This window comes from Lissotriton helveticus, chromosome 8, assembly GCF_964261635.1.
Source record: "Lissotriton helveticus chromosome 8, aLisHel1.1, whole genome shotgun sequence".
NCBI classification, from domain to species: Eukaryota; Metazoa; Chordata; class Amphibia; order Caudata; family Salamandridae; genus Lissotriton; species Lissotriton helveticus.
The window spans coordinates 819385847-819407023 of NC_136069.1; the positions used below are offsets into that span (position 1 = coordinate 819385847).

The 21177-nt window shown below is 39.9% G+C and overlaps 14 non-coding genes across 14 annotated transcripts; all 14 read left to right on the forward strand.

The window, feature by feature from the left end:
* Positions 1 to 2795: 2795 nt before the first annotated feature.
* TRNAP-UGG (transfer RNA proline (anticodon UGG)) lies at positions 2796 to 2867 on the forward strand. Its single transcript has one exon. It is a non-coding gene; the product is annotated as a tRNA-Pro (tRNA).
* Positions 2868 to 3155: 288 nt separating this feature from the next.
* TRNAV-CAC (transfer RNA valine (anticodon CAC)) lies at positions 3156 to 3228 on the forward strand. Its single transcript has one exon. It is a non-coding gene; the product is annotated as a tRNA-Val (tRNA).
* Positions 3229 to 5373: 2145 nt separating this feature from the next.
* Positions 5374 to 5445, forward strand: TRNAP-UGG (transfer RNA proline (anticodon UGG)). The gene has a single exon. It is a non-coding gene; the product is annotated as a tRNA-Pro (tRNA).
* A 288-nt stretch (positions 5446 to 5733) lies between these two features.
* On the forward strand, positions 5734 to 5806 carry TRNAV-CAC (transfer RNA valine (anticodon CAC)). The gene has a single exon. It is a non-coding gene; the product is annotated as a tRNA-Val (tRNA).
* Positions 5807 to 7955: 2149 nt separating this feature from the next.
* TRNAP-UGG (transfer RNA proline (anticodon UGG)) lies at positions 7956 to 8027 on the forward strand. Its single transcript has one exon. It is a non-coding gene; the product is annotated as a tRNA-Pro (tRNA).
* A 288-nt stretch (positions 8028 to 8315) lies between these two features.
* Positions 8316 to 8388, forward strand: TRNAV-CAC (transfer RNA valine (anticodon CAC)). The gene has a single exon. It is a non-coding gene; the product is annotated as a tRNA-Val (tRNA).
* Positions 8389 to 10501: 2113 nt separating this feature from the next.
* TRNAP-AGG (transfer RNA proline (anticodon AGG)) lies at positions 10502 to 10573 on the forward strand. Its single transcript has one exon. It is a non-coding gene; the product is annotated as a tRNA-Pro (tRNA).
* Positions 10574 to 10861: 288 nt separating this feature from the next.
* Positions 10862 to 10934, forward strand: TRNAV-CAC (transfer RNA valine (anticodon CAC)). Its single transcript has one exon. It is a non-coding gene; the product is annotated as a tRNA-Val (tRNA).
* A 2195-nt stretch (positions 10935 to 13129) lies between these two features.
* TRNAP-UGG (transfer RNA proline (anticodon UGG)) lies at positions 13130 to 13201 on the forward strand. The gene has a single exon. It is a non-coding gene; the product is annotated as a tRNA-Pro (tRNA).
* A 288-nt stretch (positions 13202 to 13489) lies between these two features.
* TRNAV-CAC (transfer RNA valine (anticodon CAC)) lies at positions 13490 to 13562 on the forward strand. Its single transcript has one exon. It is a non-coding gene; the product is annotated as a tRNA-Val (tRNA).
* Positions 13563 to 15992: 2430 nt separating this feature from the next.
* TRNAP-UGG (transfer RNA proline (anticodon UGG)) lies at positions 15993 to 16064 on the forward strand. The gene has a single exon. It is a non-coding gene; the product is annotated as a tRNA-Pro (tRNA).
* A 288-nt stretch (positions 16065 to 16352) lies between these two features.
* Positions 16353 to 16425, forward strand: TRNAV-CAC (transfer RNA valine (anticodon CAC)). Its single transcript has one exon. It is a non-coding gene; the product is annotated as a tRNA-Val (tRNA).
* A 2422-nt stretch (positions 16426 to 18847) lies between these two features.
* Positions 18848 to 18919, forward strand: TRNAP-UGG (transfer RNA proline (anticodon UGG)). The gene has a single exon. It is a non-coding gene; the product is annotated as a tRNA-Pro (tRNA).
* A 288-nt stretch (positions 18920 to 19207) lies between these two features.
* Positions 19208 to 19280, forward strand: TRNAV-CAC (transfer RNA valine (anticodon CAC)). The gene has a single exon. It is a non-coding gene; the product is annotated as a tRNA-Val (tRNA).
* The last annotated feature ends 1897 nt before the right edge of the window (positions 19281 to 21177 follow it).

Sequence of the window (21177 nt, forward strand, 5' to 3'; positions counted from 1 at the left end):
GAATTTGGCAGTAATTCACTATTAGAACATGCCACACACATCAGGGCATGTTCTACCTTACACTTACAATGCACCCTGCCCTCAGGCCTACCATAGGGGTGACTAATATGAAGTTAAGGGAAGGTTTAGGGGCTGGCAAGTGTGTGCACTTGCCCAGCCAGGGTGACAGTACCAGACTGCACGCAGGTTCTGCAATGGCAGACCCTAGACACATTTTAAGGCTGCTTCTGTGGGTGGCGCAACCAGCGCTGCAGGCCCACTAGCAGTATTGGCATTCACAAGCCCTGGCACTCCTGGTGCACTTTACTGGGGACTGACAGTAAATCCAATGAACCAATCAGGTATATCAATCACATGTACACTTTACAGTAGGGAGCACTTGCACTGCGGCACGGGTTGGCCGTGGCGCAGTGCCCTGAGTAGCGGACACCAGCAAAAACATCTGAGGCACAACAGCAAAAAGTGGAAGGGAAACTCACGCCAAGGTGCCAGGTCTAACACATACTTAGGCAGAGCTTTGTGGACAGGAAGGACATTAGAGCAAGTGAGGAATAAGCACTGCTTTTGTTAATTTACATAGGCAGAACAGAGACTGCTGGGAAAAGCCTGAAATTAAAGGTCCCCGGTTCGAAACCGGGCAGAAACACTAGTTATATTGTCTTGGCTGCAATGTTGAGAGTTGCCGTTTTGCATGAAATTGTCCAGGCCCTGAAGATGGGTTCATGCAGTCTCGTTCCAAGAAAGTGAATTCTCTTAAAAACAATAACATAATTGGCATGTGGATGTATCTGTTGATTCACAAACCTCACTTTCAAAAGAGCCCTGCATTCGGTTCAATGCTCAACCAGAACAAGCATTAACTTTGAGAATTGTTGGCACCAACAGGCCTCCTATTTTAGTGGAGTGTTTCTGGTTTTAAGTGCTGAGGCTTGGGCTCAATTCCTAGATGATCCTTCTCAAGGTGATGATACAAATGCATCGTCACCTTTTCGTTTAATGTCAGAATTGTTTATTTCCATTTGGTGGTGTATGAATGCTTTCGACAGTATGGGGATTTTTTCTAGCCTTGCATGAATAAAAGCATATCACTCCTCTTTATGTATTTTTCTAATACATTTATATTTGCATCTCCTCTCCTAGCATGCATTTTTGACTATCTTACAGGCTGTATATAATAAGTATCAATTCAGGGGCGCTTCTACTACTCAAATCACAACTGTTCTATCACGACATTGATAAGCAATCTGCATCTGCTTCTGTTGTGTATTGGTTATCATATTTACCTGACGTGTGAAAGTCCCATGTTTGACAGTGCACGTTAACAAAGAAACCAATGATTTTTATTAAAAGTTGTCTTGTGTTTTGGTTACCTTGCATCAGCCAAAACGTGCCAGAGATGACTTCATTTGCAGTCACTTGAAAAGTAGGGATTCTCAAATAAATGGCAAGAGGTTGAAACAAATCCAAAGAAATGCATGGCATATCTATGAGTAGGTGTATGCATGTATCCATATATAAAGATAGATAGATAGATAGATAGATAGATAGATAGATAGATAGATAGATAGATAGAGATATAGATAGATAGATAGATAGATAGATAGATAGATAGATAGATAGATAGATAGATAGATAGATAGATAGATAGATAGATAGATAGATAGATAGATATAGGGAGAGAGAGAGCGTTAATATAAACAGAGACTTTATTTTCAATCAAGCGGTATTTTCTTTCCTTTAGGAGCAGAATGTTCTGATCATCAGCGCACCAGAATGTAGTGCTTGGTTGGCAAGCATCACATATTGTGATGTGTTAGCTAAGAGTTCCATGTCCTTCAGACTCATATATTCCTCTGTAGTTGTACCTTGGTGATTCCACAAAACATGGCATCATAATCAGCATTCTACTGCCACAGAGTGGACAGAGAAACCATTTAGAATTTCCCTGAAAAAGAAAAAAAGCATACTTAGGCAGAGCTTTGTGGACAGGAAGGACAATAGAGCAAGTGAGGAATAAGCACTGCTTTTGTTAATTTACATAGGCAGAACAGAGACTGCTGGGAAAAGCCTGAAATTAAAGGCACAGAAAATGCCTGCTTCTGGAGAGAACACTAAGAAGCATTGAAAGTTTTTCCTCTGACCCTGGCCACTCTTAAGAGGAATCCTATGATAGTCAGCAGGACCCACCCTAAAAAGGAAGGGACAGCCATTTGGACCCTTTCCACCTTTCCTATATCTCGCCTGATCTCGCCTGATCGAGCGCTGATTGAGCGGATAAGCACATAAGCACATGTACTTCTCATTTTGGGAAGGCATTGCTTAGCTTGTTACCAGCAGCTCAGTTATGTTATGATGTTAGAGGCTATGCAAGGAATGCTTTAGTCCTGCATTAGGCAGTTTTTATTGCTTCTTGCATTCAAGAGATAGATAATTAGCCAGAATCTGTGGCCCAGCTATTCACCTTGGCATTCCGATTTGCACAAAGGGAATAAGTATTTGAGAGAAAAGGCAAAATGTGTTTCTTATGTTGTTATGAACAGCTTTTTATTCTTTCTCTTTAGGCTCTAGCCAATGCAGAAATATATAAATAACTGCTGACTTCCTGTAAGACTTGTCCAATGCTGAGAAAAAATAAAAGGGGACACTTACAAATGATAGTGCTATCGTTTGAGAAAGGGTAAGTTGACACTGAATTTCCTGTGAATTCACAGACCAAGCATGAAAAAGACCCCAGCATGATCTTCATTGCGGGCTTAGAGCTGGTATTACCTTTTCAGAGGTGAGGGTCTTTCAACGGCTCGTTGGTCTAGGGGTATGATTCTCGCTTTGGGTGCGAGAGGTCCCGGGTTCAAATCCCGGACGAGCCCTTTCATTGGTGCTCTTTTGAAGTATGCATTTCAAAGCCAATATCAATTTTCTCTTTGCAGTAGTGGATGATTATTTGCTAGAGTCTCATGCTTTTAACCTTGCCCTGCCTGAGCAAATAGGAAACATTTCTCTTTAAGCATTTTGCAAAAATGCTGAACTTGCAAGGCATATACAAGCGTTCAGATAGGGCTGTCGGGCAGGTTGCATGAAAGAAATCTAAAACCAGATGCCCTTGGAATAGTCTGTTTTGAGCAGTTTCATCACAGAAGAATCACCTGTAGGTATCTGTTTCTGTAGTGTAGTGGTTATCACGTTCGCCTCACACGCGAAAGGTCCCCGGTTCGAAACCGGGCAGAAACACTAGTTATATTGTCTTGGCTGCAATGTTGAGAGTTGCCGTTTTGCATGAAATTGTCCAGGCCCTGAAGATGGGTTCATGCAGTCTCGTTCCAAGAAAGTGAATTCTCTTAAAAACAATAACATAATTGGCATGTGGATGTATCTGTTGATTCACAAACCTCACTTTCAAAAGAGCCCTGCATTCGGTTCAATGCTCAACCAGAACAAGCATTAACTTTGAGAATTGTTGGCACCAACAGGCCTCCTATTTTAGTGGAGTGTTTCTGGTTTTAAGTGCTGAGGCTTGGGCTCAATTCCTAGATGATCCTTCTCAAGGTGATGATACAAATGCATCGTCACCTTTTCGTTTAATGTCAGAATTGTTTATTTCCATTTGGTGGTGTATGAATGCTTTCGACAGTATGGGGATTTTTTCTAGCCTTGCATGAATAAAAGCATATCACTCCTCTTTATGTATTTTTCTAATACATTTATATTTGCATCTCCTCTCCTAGCATGCATTTTTGACTATCTTACAGGCTGTATATAATAAGTATCAATTCAGGGGCGCTTCTACTACTCAAATCACAACTGTTCTATCACGACATTGATAAGCAATCTGCATCTGCTTCTGTTGTGTATTGGTTATCATATTTACCTGACGTGTGAAAGTCCCATGTTTGACAGTGCACGTTAACAAAGAAACCAATGATTTTTATTAAAAGTTGTCTTGTGTTTTGGTTACCTTGCATCAGCCAAAACGTGCCAGAGATGACTTCATTTGCAGTCACTTGAAAAGTAGGGATTCTCAAATAAATGGCAAGAGGTTGAAACAAATCCAAAGAAATGCATGGCATATCTATGAGTAGGTGTATGCATGTATCCATATATAAAGATAGATAGATAGATAGATAGATAGATAGAGATATAGATAGATAGATAGATAGATAGATAGATAGATAGATAGATAGATAGATAGATAGATAGATAGATAGATAGATAGATAGATAGATAGATAGATAGATAGATAGATAGATAGATATAGGGAGAGAGAGAGCGTTAATATAAACAGAGACTTTATTTTCAATCAAGCGGTATTTTCTTTCCTTTAGGAGCAGAATGTTCTGATCATCAGCGCACCAGAATGTAGTGCTTGGTTGGCAAGCATCACATATTGTGATGTGTTAGCTAAGAGTTCCATGTCCTTCAGACTCATATATTCCTCTGTAGTTGTACCTTGGTGATTCCACAAAACATGGCATCATAATCAGCATTCTACTGCCACAGAGTGGACAGAGAAACCATTTAGAATTTCCCTGAAAAAGAAAAAAAGCATACTTAGGCAGAGCTTTGTGGACAGGAAGGACATTAGAGCAAGTGAGGAATAAGCACTGCTTTTGTTAATTTACATAGGCAGAACAGAGACTGCTGGGAAAAGCCTGAAATTAAAGGCACAGAAAATGCCTGCTTCTGGAGAGAACACTAAGAAACATTGAAAGTTTTTCCTCTGACCCTGGCCACTCTTAAGAGGAATCCTATGATAGTCAGCAGGACCCACCCTAAAAAGGAAGGGACAGCCATTTGGACCCTTTCCACCTTTCCTATATCTCGCCTGATCGAGCCTGATCGAGCGCTGATTGAGCGGATAAGCACATAAGCACATGTACTTCTCATTTTGGGAAGGCATTGCTTAGCTTGTTACCAGCAGCTCAGTTATGTTATGATGTTAGAGGCTATGCAAGGAATGCTTTAGTCCTGCATTAGGCAGTTTTTATTGCTTCTTGCATTCAAGAGATAGATAATTAGCCAGAACCTGTGGCCCAGCTATTCACCTTGGCATTCCGATTTGCACAAAGGGAATAAGTATTTGAGAGAAAAGGCAAAATGTGTTTCTTATGTTGTTATGAACAGCTTTTTATTCTTTCTCTTTAGGCTCTAGCCAATGCAGAAATATATAAATAACTGCTGACTTCCTGTAAGACTTGTCCAATGCTGAGAAAAAATAAAAGGGGACACTTACAAATGATAGTGCTATCGTTTGAGAAAGGGTAAGTTGACACTGAATTTCCTGTGAATTCACAGACCAAGCATGAAAAAGACCCCAGCATGATCTTCATTGCGGGCTTAGAGCTGGTATTACCTTTTCAGAGGTGAGGGTCTTTCAACGGCTCGTTGGTCTAGGGGTATGATTCTCGCTTTGGGTGCGAGAGGTCCCGGGTTCAATTCCCGGACGAGCCCTTTCATTGGTGCTCTTTTGAAGTATGCATTTCAAAGCCAATATCAATTTTCTCTTTGCAGTAGTGGATGATTATTTGCTAGAGTCTCATGCTTTTAACCTTGCCCTGCCTGAGCAAATAGGAAACATTTCTCTTTAAGCATTTTGCAAAAATGCTGAACTTGCAAGGCATATACAAGCGTTCAGATAGGGCTGTCGGGCAGGTTGCATGAAAGAAATCTAAAACCAGATGCCCTTGGAATAGTCTGTTTTGAGCAGTTTCATCACAGAAGAATCACCTGTAGGTATCTGTTTCTGTAGTGTAGTGGTTATCACGTTCGCCTCACACGCGAAAGGTCCCCGGTTCGAAACCGGGCAGAAACACTAGTTATATTGTCTTGGCTGCAATGTTGAGAGTTGCCGTTTTGCATGAAATTGTCCAGGCCCTGAAGATGGGTTCATGCAGTCTCGTTCCAAGAAAGTGAATTCTCTTAAAAACAATAACATAATTGGCATGTGGATGTATCTGTTGATTCACAGACCTCACTTTCAAAAGAGCCCTGCATTCGGTTCAATGCTCAACCAGAACAAGCATTAACTTTGAGAATTGTTGGCACCAACAGGCCTCCTATTTTAGTGGAGTGTTTCTGGTTTTAAGTGCTGAGGCTTGGGCTCAATTCCTAGATGATCCTTCTCAAGGTGATGATACAAATGCATCGTCACCTTTTCGTTTAATGTCAGAATTGTTTATTTCCATTTGGTGGTGTATGAATGCTTTCGACAGTATGGGGATTTTTTCTAGCCATGCATGAATAAAAGCATATCACTCCTCTTTATGTATTTTTCTAATACATTTATATTTGCATCTCCTCTCCTAGCATGCATTTTTGACTATCTTACAGGCTGTATATAATAAGTATCAATTCAGGGGCGCTTCTACTACTCAAATCACAACTGTTCTATCACGACATTGATAAGCAATCTGCATCTGCTTCTGTTGTGTATTGGTTATCATATTTACCTGACGTGTGAAAGTCCCATGTTTGACAGTGCACGTTAACAAAGAAACCAATGATTTTTATTAAAAGTTGTCTTGTGTTTTGGTTACCTTGCATCAGCCAAAACGTGCCAGAGATGACTTCATTTGCAGTCACTTGAAAAGTAGGGATTCTCAAATAAATGGCAAGAGGTTGAAACAAATCCAAAGAAATGCATGGCATATCTATGAGTAGGTGTATGCATGTATCCATATATAAAGATAGATAGATAGATAGATAGATAGATAGATAGATAGATAGATAGATAGATAGATAGATAGATAGATAGATAGATAGAGATATAGATAGATAGATAGATAGATAGATAGATAGATAGATAGATAGATAGATAGATAGATAGATAGATAGATATAGGGAGAGAGAGAGCGTTAATATAAACAGAGACTTTATTTTCAATCAAGCGGTATTTTCTTTCCTTTAGGAGCAGAATGTTCTGATCATCAGCGCACCAGAATGTAGTGCTTGGTTGGCAAGCATCACATATTGTGATGTGTTAGCTAAGAGTTCCATGTCCTTCAGACTCATATATTCCTCTGTAGTTGTACCTTGGTGATTCCACAAAACATGGCATCATAATCAGCATTCTACTGCCACAGAGTGGACAGAGAAACCATTTAGAATTTCCCTGAAAAAGAAAAAAAGCATACTTAGGCAGAGCTTTGTGGACAGGAAGGACAATAGAGCAAGTGAGGAATAAGCACTGCTTTTGTTAATTTACATAGGCAGAACAGAGACTGCTGGGAAAAGCCTGAAATTAAAGGCACAGAAAATGCCTGCTTCTGGAGAGAACACTAAGAAGCATTGAAAGTTTTTCCTCTGACCCTGGCCACTCTTAAGAGGAATCCTATGATAGTCAGCAGGACCCACCCTAAAAAGGAAGGGACAGCCATTTGGACCCTTTCCACCTTTCCTATATCTCGCCTGATCTCGCCTGATCGAGCGCTGATTGAGCGGATAAGCACATAAGCACATGTACTTCTCATTTTGGGAAGGCATTGCTTAGCTTGTTACCAGCAGCTCAGTTATGTTATGATGTTAGAGGCTATGCAAGGAATGCTTTAGTCCTGCATTAGGCAGTTTTTATTGCTTCTTGCATTCAAGAGATAGATAATTAGCCAGAATCTGTGGCCCAGCTATTCACCTTGGCATTCCGATTTGCACAAAGGGAATAAGTATTTGAGAGAAAAGGCAAAATGTGTTTCTTATGTTGTTATGAACAGCTTTTTATTCTTTCTCTTTAGGCTCTAGCCAATGCAGAAATATATAAATAACTGCTGACTTCCTGTAAGACTTGTCCAATGCTGAGAAAAAATAAAAGGGGACACTTACAAATGATAGTGCTATCGTTTGAGAAAGGGTAAGTTGACACTGAATTTCCTGTGAATTCACAGACCAAGCATGAAAAAGACCCCAGCATGATCTTCATTGCGGGCTTAGAGCTGGTATTACCTTTTCAGAGGTGAGGGTCTTTCAACGGCTCGTTGGTCTAGGGGTATGATTCTCGCTTTGGGTGCGAGAGGTCCCGGGTTCAAATCCCGGACGAGCCCTTTCATTGGTGCTCTTTTGAAGTATGCATTTCAAAGCCAATATCAATTTTCTCTTTGCAGTAGTGGATGATTATTTGCTAGAGTCTCATGCTTTTAACCTTGCCCTGCCTGAGCAAATAGGAAACATTTCTCTTTAAGCATTTTGCAAAAATGCTGAACTTGCAAGGCATATACAAGCGTTCAGATAGGGCTGTCGGGCAGGTTGCATGAAAGAAATCTAAAACCAGATGCCCTTGGAATAGTCTGTTTTGAGCAGTTTCATCACAGAAGAATCACCTGTAGGTATCTGTTTCTGTAGTGTAGTGGTTATCACGTTCGCCTCACACGCGAAAGGTCCCCGGTTCGAAACCGGGCAGAAACACTAGTTATATTGTCTTGGCTGCAATGTTGAGAGTTGCCGTTTTGCATGAAATTGTCCAGGCCCTGAAGATGGGTTCATGCAGTCTCGTTCCAAGAAAGTGAATTCTCTTAAAAACAATAACATAATTGGCATGTGGATGTATCTGTTGATTCACAAACCTCACTTTCAAAAGAGCCCTGCATTCGGTTCAATGCTCAACCAGAACAAGCATTAACTTTGAGAATTGTTGGCACCAACAGGCCTCCTATTTTAGTGGAGTGTTTCTGGTTTTAAGTGCTGAGGCTTGGGCTCAATTCCTAGATGATCCTTCTCAAGGTGATGATACAAATGCATCGTCACCTTTTCGTTTAATGTCAGAATTGTTTATTTCCATTTGGTGGTGTATGAATGCTTTCGACAGTATGGGGATTTTTTCTAGCCTTGCATGAATAAAAACATATCACTCCTCTTTATGTATTTTTCTAATACATTTATATTTGCATCTCCTCTCCTAGCATGCATTTTTGACTATCTTACAGGCTGTATATAATAAGTATCAATTCAGGGGCGCTTCTACTACTCAAATCACAACTTTTCTATCACGACATTGATAAGCAATCTGCATCTGCTTCTGTTGTGTATTGGTTATCATATTTACCTGACGTGTGAAAGTCCCATGTTTGACAGTGCACGTTAACAAAGAAACCAATGATTTTTATTAAAAGTTGTCTTGTGTTTTGGTTACCTTGCATCAGCCAAAACGTGCCAGAGATGACTTCATTTGCAGTCACTTGAAAAGTAGGGATTCTCAAATAAATGGCAAGAGGTTGAAACAAATCCAAAGAAATGCATGGCATATCTATGAGTAGGTGTATGCATGTATCCATATATAAAGATAGATAGATAGATAGATAGATAGAGATATAGATCGATAGATAGATAGATAGATAGATAGATAGATAGATAGATAGATAGATAGATAGATAGATAGATAGATAGATAGACAGATATAGGGAGAGAGAGAGCGTTAATATAAACAGAGACTTTATTTTCAATCAAGCGGTATTTTCTTTCCTTTAGGAGCAGAATGTTCTGATCATCAGCGCACCAGAATGTAGTGCTTGGTTGGCAAGCATCACATATTGTGATGTGTTAGCTAAGAGTTCCATGTCCTTCAGACTCATATATTCCTCTGTAGTTGTACCTTGGTGATTCCACAAAACATGGCATCATAATCAGCATTCTACTGCCACAGAGTGGACAGAGAAACCATTTAGAATTTCCCTGAAAAAGAAAAAAAGCATACTTAGGCAGAGCTTTGTGGACAGGAAGGACATTAGAGCAAGTGAGGAATAAGCACTGCTTTTGTTAATTTACATAGGCAGAACAGAGACTGCTGGGAAAAGCCTGAAATTAAAGGCACAGAAAATGCCTGCTTCTGGAGAGAACACTAAGAAGCATTGAAAGTTTTTCCTCTGACCCTGGCCACTCTTAAGAGGAATCCTATGATAGTCAGCAGGACCCACCCTAAAAAGGAAGGGACAGCCATTTGGACCCTTTCCACCTTTCCTATATCTCGCCTGATCGAGCCTGATCGAGCGCTGATTGAGCGGATAAGCACATAAGCACATGTACTTCTCATTTTGGGAATGCATTGCTTAGCTTGTTACCAGCAGCTCAGTTATGTTATGATGTTAGAGGCTATGCAAGGAATGCTTTAGTCCTGCATTAGGCAGTTTTTATTGCTTCTTGCATTCAAGAGATAGATAACTAGCCAGAATCTGTGGCCCAGCTATTCACCTTGGCATTCCAATTTGCACAAAGGGAATCAGTATTGGAGAGAAAAGGCAAAATGTGTTTCTTATGTTGTTATGAACAGCTTTTTATTCTTTCTCTTTAGGCTCTAGCCAATGCAGAAATATATAAATAACTGCTGACTTCCTGTAAGACGTGTCCAATGCTGAGACAAAATAAAAGGGGACACTTACAAATGATAGTGCTATCGTTTGAGAAAGGGTAAGTTGACACTGAATTTCCTGTGAATTCACAGACCAAGCATGAAAAAGACCCCAGCATGATCTTCATTGCGGGCTTAGAGTTGGTATTACCTTTTCAGAGGTGAGGGTCTTTCAACGGCTCGTTGGTCTAGGGGTATGATTCTCGCTTAGGGTGCGAGAGGTCCCGGGTTCAAATCCCGGACGAGCCCTTTCATTGGTGCTCTTTTGAAGTATGCATTTCAAAGCCAATATTAATTTTCTCTTTGCAGTAGTGGATGATTATTTGCTAGAGTCTCATGCTTTTAACCTTGCCCTGCCTGAGCAAATAGGAAACATTTCTCTTTAAGCATTTTGCAAAAATGCTGAACTTGCAAGGCATATACAAGCGTTCAGATAGGGCTGTCGGGCAGGTTGCATGAAAGAAATCTAAAACCAGATGCCCTTGGAATAACCTGTTTTGAGCAGTTTCATCACAGAAGAATCACCTGTAGGTATCTGTTTCTGTAGTGTAGTGGTTATCACGTTCGCCTCACACGCGAAAGGTCCCCGGTTCGAAACCGGGCAGAAACACTAGTTATATTGTCTTGGCTGCAATGTTGAGAGTTGCCGTTTTGCATGAAATTGTCCAGGCCCTGAAGATGGGTTCATGCAGTCTCGTTCCAAGAAAGTGAATTCTCTTAAAAACAATAACATAATTGGCATGTGGATGTATCTGTTGATTCACAGACCTCACTTTCAAAAGAGCCCTGCATTCGGTTCAATGCTCAACCAGAACAAGCATTAACTTTGAGAATTGTTGGCACCAACAGGCCTTTTATTTTAGTGGAGTGTTTCTGGTTTTTAAGTGCTGAGGCTTGGGCTCAATTCCTAGATGATCCTTCTCAAGGTGATGATACAAATCCATCGTCACCTTTTCGTTTAATGTCAGAATTGTTTATTTCCATTTGGTGGTGTATGAATGCTTTCGACAGTATGGGGATTTTTTCTAGCCTTGCATGAATAAAAGCATATCACTCCTCTTTATGTATTTTTCTAATACATTTATATTTGCATCTCCTCTCCTAGCATGCATTTTTGACTATCTTACAGGCTGTATATATTAAGTATCAATTCAGGGGCGCTTCTTCTACTCAAATCACAACTGTTCTATCACGACATTGATAAGCAATCTGCATCTGCTTCTGTTGTGTATTGGTTATCATATTTACCTGACGTGTGAAAGTCCCATGTTGGACAGTGCACGTTAACAAAGAAACCAATGATTTTTATTAAAAGTTGTCTTGTGTTTTGGTTACCTTGCATCAGCCAAACCGTGCCAGAGATTACTTCATTTGCAGTCACTTGAAAAGTAGGGATTCTCAAATAAATGGCAAGAGGTTGAAACAAATCCAAAGAAATGCATGGCATATCTATGTGTAGGTGTATGCATGTATCCATATATAAAGATAGATAGATAGATAGATAGATAGATAGATAGATAGATAGATAGATAGATAGATAGATAGATAGATAGATAGATAGATAGATAGATAGATAGATAGATAGATAGATAGATAGATAGATAGATAGATAGATTAGATAGATAGATAGATAGATAGATAGATAGATAGATAGATAGATAGATAGATAGATAGATAGATATAGGGAGAGAGAGAGCGTTAATATAAACAGAGACTTTATTTTCAATCAAGCGGTATTTTCTTTCCTGTAGGAGCAGAATGTTCTGATCATCAGCGCACCAGAATGTAGTGCTTGGTTGGCAAGCATCACATATTGTGATGTGTTAGCTAAGAGTTCCATGTCCTTCAGACTCATATATTCCTCTGTAGTTGTACCTTGGTGATTCCACAAAACATGGCATCATAATCAGCATTCTACTGCCACAGAGTGGACAGAGAAACCATTTAGAATTTCCCTGAAAAAGAAAAAAAGCATACTTAGGCAGAGCTTTGTGGACAGGAAGGACATTAGAGCAAGTGAGGAATAAGCACTGCTTTTGTTAATTTACATAGGCAGAACAGAGACTGCTGGGAAAAGCCTGAAATTAAAGGCACAGAAAATGCCTGCTTCTGGAGAGAACACTAAGAAGCATTGAAAGTTTTTCCTCTGACCCTGGCCACTCTTAAGAGGAATCCTATGATAGTCAGCAGGACCCACCCTAAAAAGGAAGGGACAGCCATTTGGACCCTTTCCACCTTTCCTATATCTCGCCTGATCGAGCCTGATCGAGCGCTGATTGAGCGGATAAGCACATAAGCACATGTACTTCTCATTTTGGGAATGCATTGCTTAGCTTGTTACCAGCAGCTCAGTTATGTTATGATGTTAGAGGCTATGCAAGGAATGCTTTAGTCCTGCATTAGGCAGTTTTTATTGCTTCTTGCATTCAAGAGATAGATAATTAGCCAGAATCTGTGGCCCAGCTATTCACCTTGGCATTCCGATTTGCACAAAGGGAATCAGTATTGGAGAGAAAAGGCAAAATGTGTTTCTTATGTTGTTATGAACAGCTTTTTATTCTTTCTCTTTAGGCTCTAGCCAATGCAGAAATATATAAATAACTGCTGACTTCCTGTAAGACGTGTCCAATGCTGAGACAAAATAAAAGGGGACACTTACAAATGATAGTGCTATCGTTTGAGAAAGGGTAAGTTGACACTGAATTTCCTGTGAATTCACAGACCAAGCATGAAAAAGACCCCAGCATGATCTTCATTGCGGGCTTAGAGCTGGTATTACCTTTTCAGAGGTGAGGGTCTTTCAACGGCTCGTTGGTCTAGGGGTATGATTCTCGCTTTGGGTGCGAGAGGTCCCGTGTTCAAATCCCGGACGAGCCCTTTCATTGGTGCTCTTTTTAAGTATGCATTTCAAAGCCAATATTAATTTTCTCTTTGCAGTAGTGTATGCATATTTGCTAGAGTCTCATGCTTTCAACCTTGCCCTGCCTGAGCAAATAGGAAACATTTCTCTTTAAGCATTTTGCAAAAATGCTGAACTTGCAAGGCATATACAAGCGTTCAGATAGGGCTGTCGGGCAGGTTGCATGAAAGAAATCTAAAACCAGATGCCCTTGGAATAGCCTGTTTTGAGCAGTTTCATCACAGAAGAATCACCAGTAGGTATCTGTTTCTGTAGTGTAGTGGTTATCACACTCGCCTCACACGCGAAAGGTCCCCGGTTCGAAAACGGGCAGAAACACTAGTTATATTGTCTTGGCTGCAATGTTTAGAGTTGCCGTTTTGCATGAAATTGTCCAGGCCCTGAAGATGGGTTCATGCAGTCTCGTTCCAAGAAAGTGAATTCTCTTAAAAACAATAACATAATTGGCATGTGGATGTATCTGTTGATTCACAGACCTCACTTTCAAAAGAGCCCTGCATTCGGTTCAATGCTCAACCAGAACAAGCATTAACTTTGAGAATTGTTGGCACCAACAGGTCTCTTATTTTAGTGGAGTGTTTCTGGTTTTTAAGTGCTGAGGCTTGGGCTCAATTCCTAGATGATCCTTCTCAAGGTGATGATACAAATGCATCATCACCTTTTCGTTTAATGTCAGAATTGTTTATTTCCATTTGGTGGTGTATGAATGCTTTCGACAGTATGGGGATTTTTTCTAGCCTTGCATGAATAAAAGCATATCACTCCTCTTTATGTATTTTTCTAATACATTTATATTTGCATCTCCTCTCCTAGCATGCATTTTTGACTATCTTACAGGCTGTATATAATAAGTATCAATTCAGGGGCGCTTCTTCTACTCAAATCACAACTGTTCTATCACGACATTGATAAGCAATCTGCATCTGCTTCTGTTGTGTATTGGTTATCATATTTACCTGACGTGTGAAAGTCCCATGTTGGACAGTGCACGTTAACAAAGAAACCAATGATTTTTATTAAAAGTTGTCTTGTGTTTTGGTTACCTTGCATCAGCCAAACCGTGCCAGAGATTACTTCATTTGCAGTCACTTGAAAAGTAGGGATTCTCAAATAAATGGCAAGAGGTTGAAACAAATCCAAAGAAATGCATGGCATATCTATGTGTAGGTGTATGCATGTATCCATATATAAAGATAGATAGATAGATAGATAGATAGATAGATAGATAGATAGATAGATAGATAGATAGATAGATAGATAGATAGATAGATAGATAGATAGATAGATAAATAGATGGATGGATGGATGGATGGATGGATGGATGGATGGATGGATGGATGGATGGATGGATGGATGGATGGATGGATGGATGGATGGATGGATGGATGGATGGATGAATGGATAGACGGACAGACAGACAGACAGACAGACAGACAGACAGACAGACAGACAGACAGACAGACAGACAGATAGATAGATAGATAGATAGATAGATAGATAGATAGATAGATAGATAGATAGATAGATAGATAGATAGATAGATAGATAGATAGATAGATAGATAGATAGATAGATAGATAGATAGATAGATAGATAGATAGATAGATAGATAGATAGATAGATATAGGGAGAGAGAGAGCGTTAATATAAACAGAGACTTTATTTTCAATCAAGCGGTCTTTTCTTTCCTTTAGGAGCAGAATGTTCTGATCATCAGCGCACCAGAATGTAGTGCTTGGTTGGCAAGCATCACATATTGTGATGTGTTAGCTAAGAGTTCCATGTCCTTCAGACTCATATATTCCTCTGTAGTTGTACCTTGGTGATTCAACAAAACATGGCATCATAATCAGCATTCTACTGCCACAGAGTGGACAGAGAAACCATTTAGAATTTCCCTGAAAAAGAAAAAAAGCATACTTAGGCAGAGCTTTGTGGACAGGAAGGACATTAGAACAAGTGAGGAATAAGCACTGCTTTTGTTAATTTACATAGGCAGAACAGAGACTGCTGGGAAAAACCTGAAATTACAGGCACAGAAAATGCCTGCTTCTGGAGAGAACACTAAGAAGCATTGAAAGTTTTTCCTCTGACCCTGGCCACTCTTAAGAGGAATCCTATGATAGTCAGCAGGACCCACCCTAAAAAGGAAGGGACAGCCATTTGGACCCTTTCCACCTTTCCTATATCTCGCCTGATCGAGCCTGATCGAGCGCTGATTGAGCGGATAAGCACATAAGCACATGTACTTCTCATTTTGGGAATGCATTGCTTAGCTTGTTACCAGCAGCTCAGTTATGTTATGATGTTAGAGGCTATGCAAGGAATGCTTTAGTCCTGCATTAGGCAGTTTTTATTGCTTCTTGCATTCAAGAGATAGATAATTAGCCAGAATCTGTGGCCCAGCTATTCACCTTGGCATTCCGATTTGCACAAAGGGAATCAGTATTGGAGAGAAAAGGCAAAATGTGTTTCTTATGTTGTTATGAACAGCTTTTTATTCTTTCTCTTTAGGCTCTAGCCAATGCAGAAATATATAAATAACTGCTGACTTCCTGTAAGACGTGTCCAATGCTGAGACAAAATAAAAGGGGACACTTACAAATGATAGTGCTATCGTTTGAGAAAGGGTAAGTTGACACTGAATTTCCTGTGAATTCACAGACCAAGCATGAAAAAGACCCCAGCATGATCTTCATTGCGGGCTTAGAGCTCGTATTACCTTTTCAGAGGTGAGGGTCTTTCAACGGCTCGTTGGTCTAGGGGTATGATTCTCGCTTTGGGTGCGAGAGGTCCCGGGTTCAAATCCCGGACGAGCCCTTTCATTGGTGCTCTTTTTAAGTATGCATTTCAAAGCCAATATTAATTTTCTCTTTGCAGTAGTGTATGCATATTTGCTAGAGTCTCATGCTTTTAACCTTGCCCTGCCTGAGCAAATAGGAAACATTTCTCTTTAAGCATTTTGCAAAAATGCTGAACTTGCAAGGCATATACAAGCGTTCAGATAGGGCTGTCGGGCAGGTTGCATGAAAGAAATCTAAAACCAGATGCCCTTGGAATAGCCTGTTTTGAGCAGTTTCATCACAGAAGAATCACCAGTAGGTATCTGTTTCTGTAGTGTAGTGGTTATCACACTCGCCTCACACGCGAAAGGTCCCCGGTTCGAAACCGGGCAGAAACACTAGTTATATTGTCTTGGCTGCAATGTTTAGAGTTGCCGTTTTGCATGAAATTGTCCAGGCCCTGAAGATGGGTTCATGCAGTCTCGTTCCAAGAAAGTGAATTCTCTTAAAAACAATAACATAATTGGCATGTGGATGTATCTGTTGATTCACAGACCTCACTTTCAAAAGAGCCCTGCATTCGGTTCAATGCTCAACCAGAACAAGCATTAACTTTGAGAATTGTTGGCACCAACAGGTCTCTTATTTTAGTGGAGTGTTTCTGGTTTTTAAGTGCTGAGGCTTGGGCTCAATTCCTAGATGATCCTTCTCAAGGTGATGATACAAATGCATCATCACCTTTTCGTTTAATGTCAGAATTGTTTATTTCCATTTGGTGGTGTATGAATGCTTTCGACAGTATGGGGATTTTTTCTAGCCTTGCATGAATAAAAGCATATCACTCCTCTTTATGTATTTTTCTAATACATTTATATTTGCATCTCCTCTCCTAGCATGCATTTTTGACTATCTTACAGGCTGTATATAATAAGTATCAATTCAGGGGCGCTTCTTCTACTCAAATCACAACTGTTCTATCACGACATTGATAAGCAATCTGCATCTGCTTCTGTTGTGTATTGGTTATCATATTTACCTGACGTGTGAAAGTCCCATGTTGGACAGTGCACGTTAACAAAGAAACCAATGATTTTTATTAAAAGTTGTCTTGTGTTTTGGTTACCTTGCATCAGCCAAACCGTGCCAGAGATTACTTCATTTGCAGTCACTTGAAAAGTAGGGATTCTCAAATAAATGGCAAGAGGTTGAAACAAATCCAAAGAAATGCATGGCATATCTATGTGTAGGTGTATGCATGTATCCATATATAAAGATAGATAGATAGATAGATAGATAGATAGATAGATAGATAGATAGATAGATAGATAGATAGATAGATATATAGATAGATAGATAGATAGATAAATAGATGGATGGATGGATGGATGGATGGATGGATGGATGGATGGATGGATGGATGGATGGATGGATGGATGGATGGATGGATGGATGGATGAATGGATAGACGGACAGACAGACAGACAGACAGACAGACAGACAGACAGACAGACAGACAGACAGATAGATAGATAGATAGATAGATAGATAGATAGATAGATAGATAGATAGATAGATAGATAGATAGATAGATAGATAGATAGATAGATAGATAGATAGATAGATAGATAGATAGATAGATAGATAGATAGATAGATAGATAGATAGATAGATAGATAGATAGATAGATAGATAGATATAGGGAGAGAGAGAGCGTTAATATAAACAGAGACTTTATTTTCAATCAAGCGGTCTTTTCTTTCCTTTAGGAGCAGAATGTTCTGATCATCAGCGCACCAGAATGTAGTGCTTGGTTGGCAAGCATCACATATTGTGATGTGTTAGCTAAGAGTTCCATGTCCTTCAGACTCATATATTCCTCTGTAGTTGTACCTTGGTGATTCAACAAAACATGGCATCATAATCAGCATTCTACTGCCACAGAGTGGACAGAGAAACCATTTAGAATTTCCCTGAAAAAGAAAAAAAGCATACTTAGGCAGAGCTTTGTGGACAGGAAGGACATTAGAACAAGTCAGGAATAAGCACTGCTTTTGTTAATTTACATAGGCAGAACAGAGACTGCTGGGAAAAACCTGAAATTACAGGCACAGAAAATGCCTGCTTCTGGAGAGAACACTAAGAAGCATTGAAAGTTTTTCCTCTGACCCTGGCCACTCTTAAGAGGAATCCTATGATAGTCAGCAGGACCCACCCTAAAAAGGAAGGGACAGCCATTTGGACCCTTTCCACCTTTTCTATATCTCGCCTGATCGAGCCTAATTGAGCGCTGAATGAGCGGATAAGCACATAAGCACATGTACTTCTCATTTTGGGAAGGTATTGCTTAGCTTGTTACCAGCAGCTCAGTTATGTTATGATGTTAGAGGCTATGCAAGGAATGCTTTAGTCCTGCATTAGGCAGTTTTTATTGCTTCTTGCATTCAAGAGATAGATAATTAGCCAGAATCTGTGGCCCAGCTATTCACCTTGGCATTCCGATTTGCACACAGGGAATAAGTATTTGAGAGAAAAGGCAAAATGTGTTTCTTATGTTGTTATGAACAGCTTTTTATTCTTTCTCTTTAGGCTCTAGCCAATGCAGAAATATATAAATAACTGCTGACTTCCTGTAAGACTTGTCCAATGCTGAGAAAAAATAAAAGGGGACACTTACAAATGATAGTGCTATCGTTTGAGAAAGGGTAAGTTGACACTGAATTTCCTGTGAATTCACAGACCAAGCATGAAAAAGACCCCAGCATGATCTTCATTGCGGGCTTAGAGCTGGTATTACCTTTTCAGAGGTGAGGGTCTTTCAACGGCTCGTTGGTCTAGGGGTATGATTCTCGCTTTGGGTGCGAGAGGTCCCGGGTTCAAAACCCGGACGAGCCCTTTCATTGGTGCTCTTTTGAAGTATGCATTTCAAAGCCAATATCAATTTTCTCTTTGCAGTAGGGGATGATTATTTGCTAGAGTCTCATGCTTTTAACCTTGCCCTGCCTGAGCAAATAGGAAACATTTCTCTTTAAGCATTTTGCAAAAATGCTGAACTTGCAAGGCATATACAAGCGTTCAGATAGGGCTGTCGGGCAGGTTGCATGAAAGAAATCTAAAACCAGATGCCCTTGGAATAGTCTGTTTTGAGCAGTTTCATCACAGAAGAATCACCTGTATGTATCTGTTTCTGTAATGTAGTGGTTATCACGTTCGCCTCACACGCGAAAGGTCCCCGGTTCGAAACCGGGCAGAAACACTAGTTATATTGTCTTGGCTGCAATGTTGAGAGTTGCCGTTTTGCATGAAATTGTCCAGGCCCTGAAGATGGGTTCATGCAGTCTCGTTCCAAGAAAGTGAATTCTCTTAAAAACAATAACATAATTGGCATGTGGATGTATCTGTTGATTCACAGACCTCACTTTCAAAAGAGCCCTGCATTCGGTTCAATGCTCAACCAGAACAAGCATTAACTTTGAGAATTGTTGGCACCAACAGGCCTCCTATTTTAGTGGAGTGTTTCTGGTTTTAAGTGCTGAGGCTTGGGCTCAATTCCTAGATGATCCTTCTCAAGGTGATGATACAAATGCATCGTCACTTTTTCGTTTAATGTCAGAATTGTTTATTTCCATTTGGTGGTGTATGAATGCTTTCGACAGTATGGGGATTTTTTCTAGCCTTGCATGAATAAAAGCATATCACTCCTCTTTATGTATTTTTCTAATACATTTATATTTGCATCTCCTCTCCTAGCATGCATTTTTGACTATCTTACAGGCTGTATATAATAAGTATCAATTCAGGGGCGCTTCTACTACTCAAATCACAACTGTTCTATCACGACATTGATAAGCAATCTGCATCTGCTTCTGTTGTGTATTGGTTATCATATTTACCTGACGTGTGAAAGTCCCATGTTTGACAGTGCACGTTAACAAAGAAACCAATGATTTTTATTAAAAGTTGTCTTGTGTTTTGGTTACCTTGCATCAGCCAAAACGTGCCAGAGATGACTTCATTTGCAGTCACTTGAAAAGTAGGGATTCTCAAATAAATGGCAAGAGGTTGAAACAAATCCAAAGAAATGCATGGCATATCTATGAGTAGGTGTATGCATGTATCCATATATAAAGATAGATAGATAGATAGATAGATAGATAGATAGAGATATAGATAGATAGATAGATAGATAGATAGATAGATAGATAGATAGATAGATAGATAGATAGATAGATAGATAGATAGATAGATAGATAGATAGATAGATAGATAGATAGATAGATAGATAGATAGATAGATAGATAGATAGATAGATAGATAGATAGATAGATAGATAGATAGATAGATAGATAGATAGATAGATATAGGGAGAGAGAGAGCGTTAATATAAACAGAGACTTTATTTTCAATCAAGCGGTATTTTCTTTCCTTTAGGAGCAGAATGTTCTGATCATCAGCGCACCAGAATGTAGTGCTTGGTTGGCAAGCATCACATATTGTAATGTGTTAGCTAAGAGTTCCATGTCCTTCAGACTCATATATTCCTCTGTAGTTGTACCTTGGTGATTCCACAAAACATGGCATCATAATCAGCATTCTACTGCCACAGAGTGGACAGAGAAACCATTTAGAATTTCCCTGAAAAAGAAAAAAAGCATACTTAGGCAGAGCTTTGTGGACAGGAAGGACATTAGAGCAAGTGAGGAATAAGCACTGCTTTTGTTAATTTACATATGCAGAACAGAGACTGCTGGGAAAAGCCTGAATTTAAAGGCACAGAAAATGCCTGCTTCTGGAGAGAACACTAAGAAGCATTGAAAGTTTTTCCTCTGACCCTGGCCACTCTTAAGAGGAATCCTATGATAGTCAGCAGGACCCACCCTAAAAAGGAAGGGACAGCCATTTGGACCCTTTCCACCTTTCCTATATCTCGCCTGATCGAGCCTGATCGAGCGCTGATTGAGCGGATAAGCACATAAGCACATGTACTTCTCATTTTGGGAAGGCATTGCTTAGCTTGTTACCAGCAGCTCAGTTATGTTATGATGTTAGAGGCTATGCAAGGAATGCTTTAGTCCTGCATTAGGCAGTTTTTATTGCTTCTTGCATTCAAGAGATAGATAATTAGCCAGAATCTGTGGCCCAGCTATTCACCT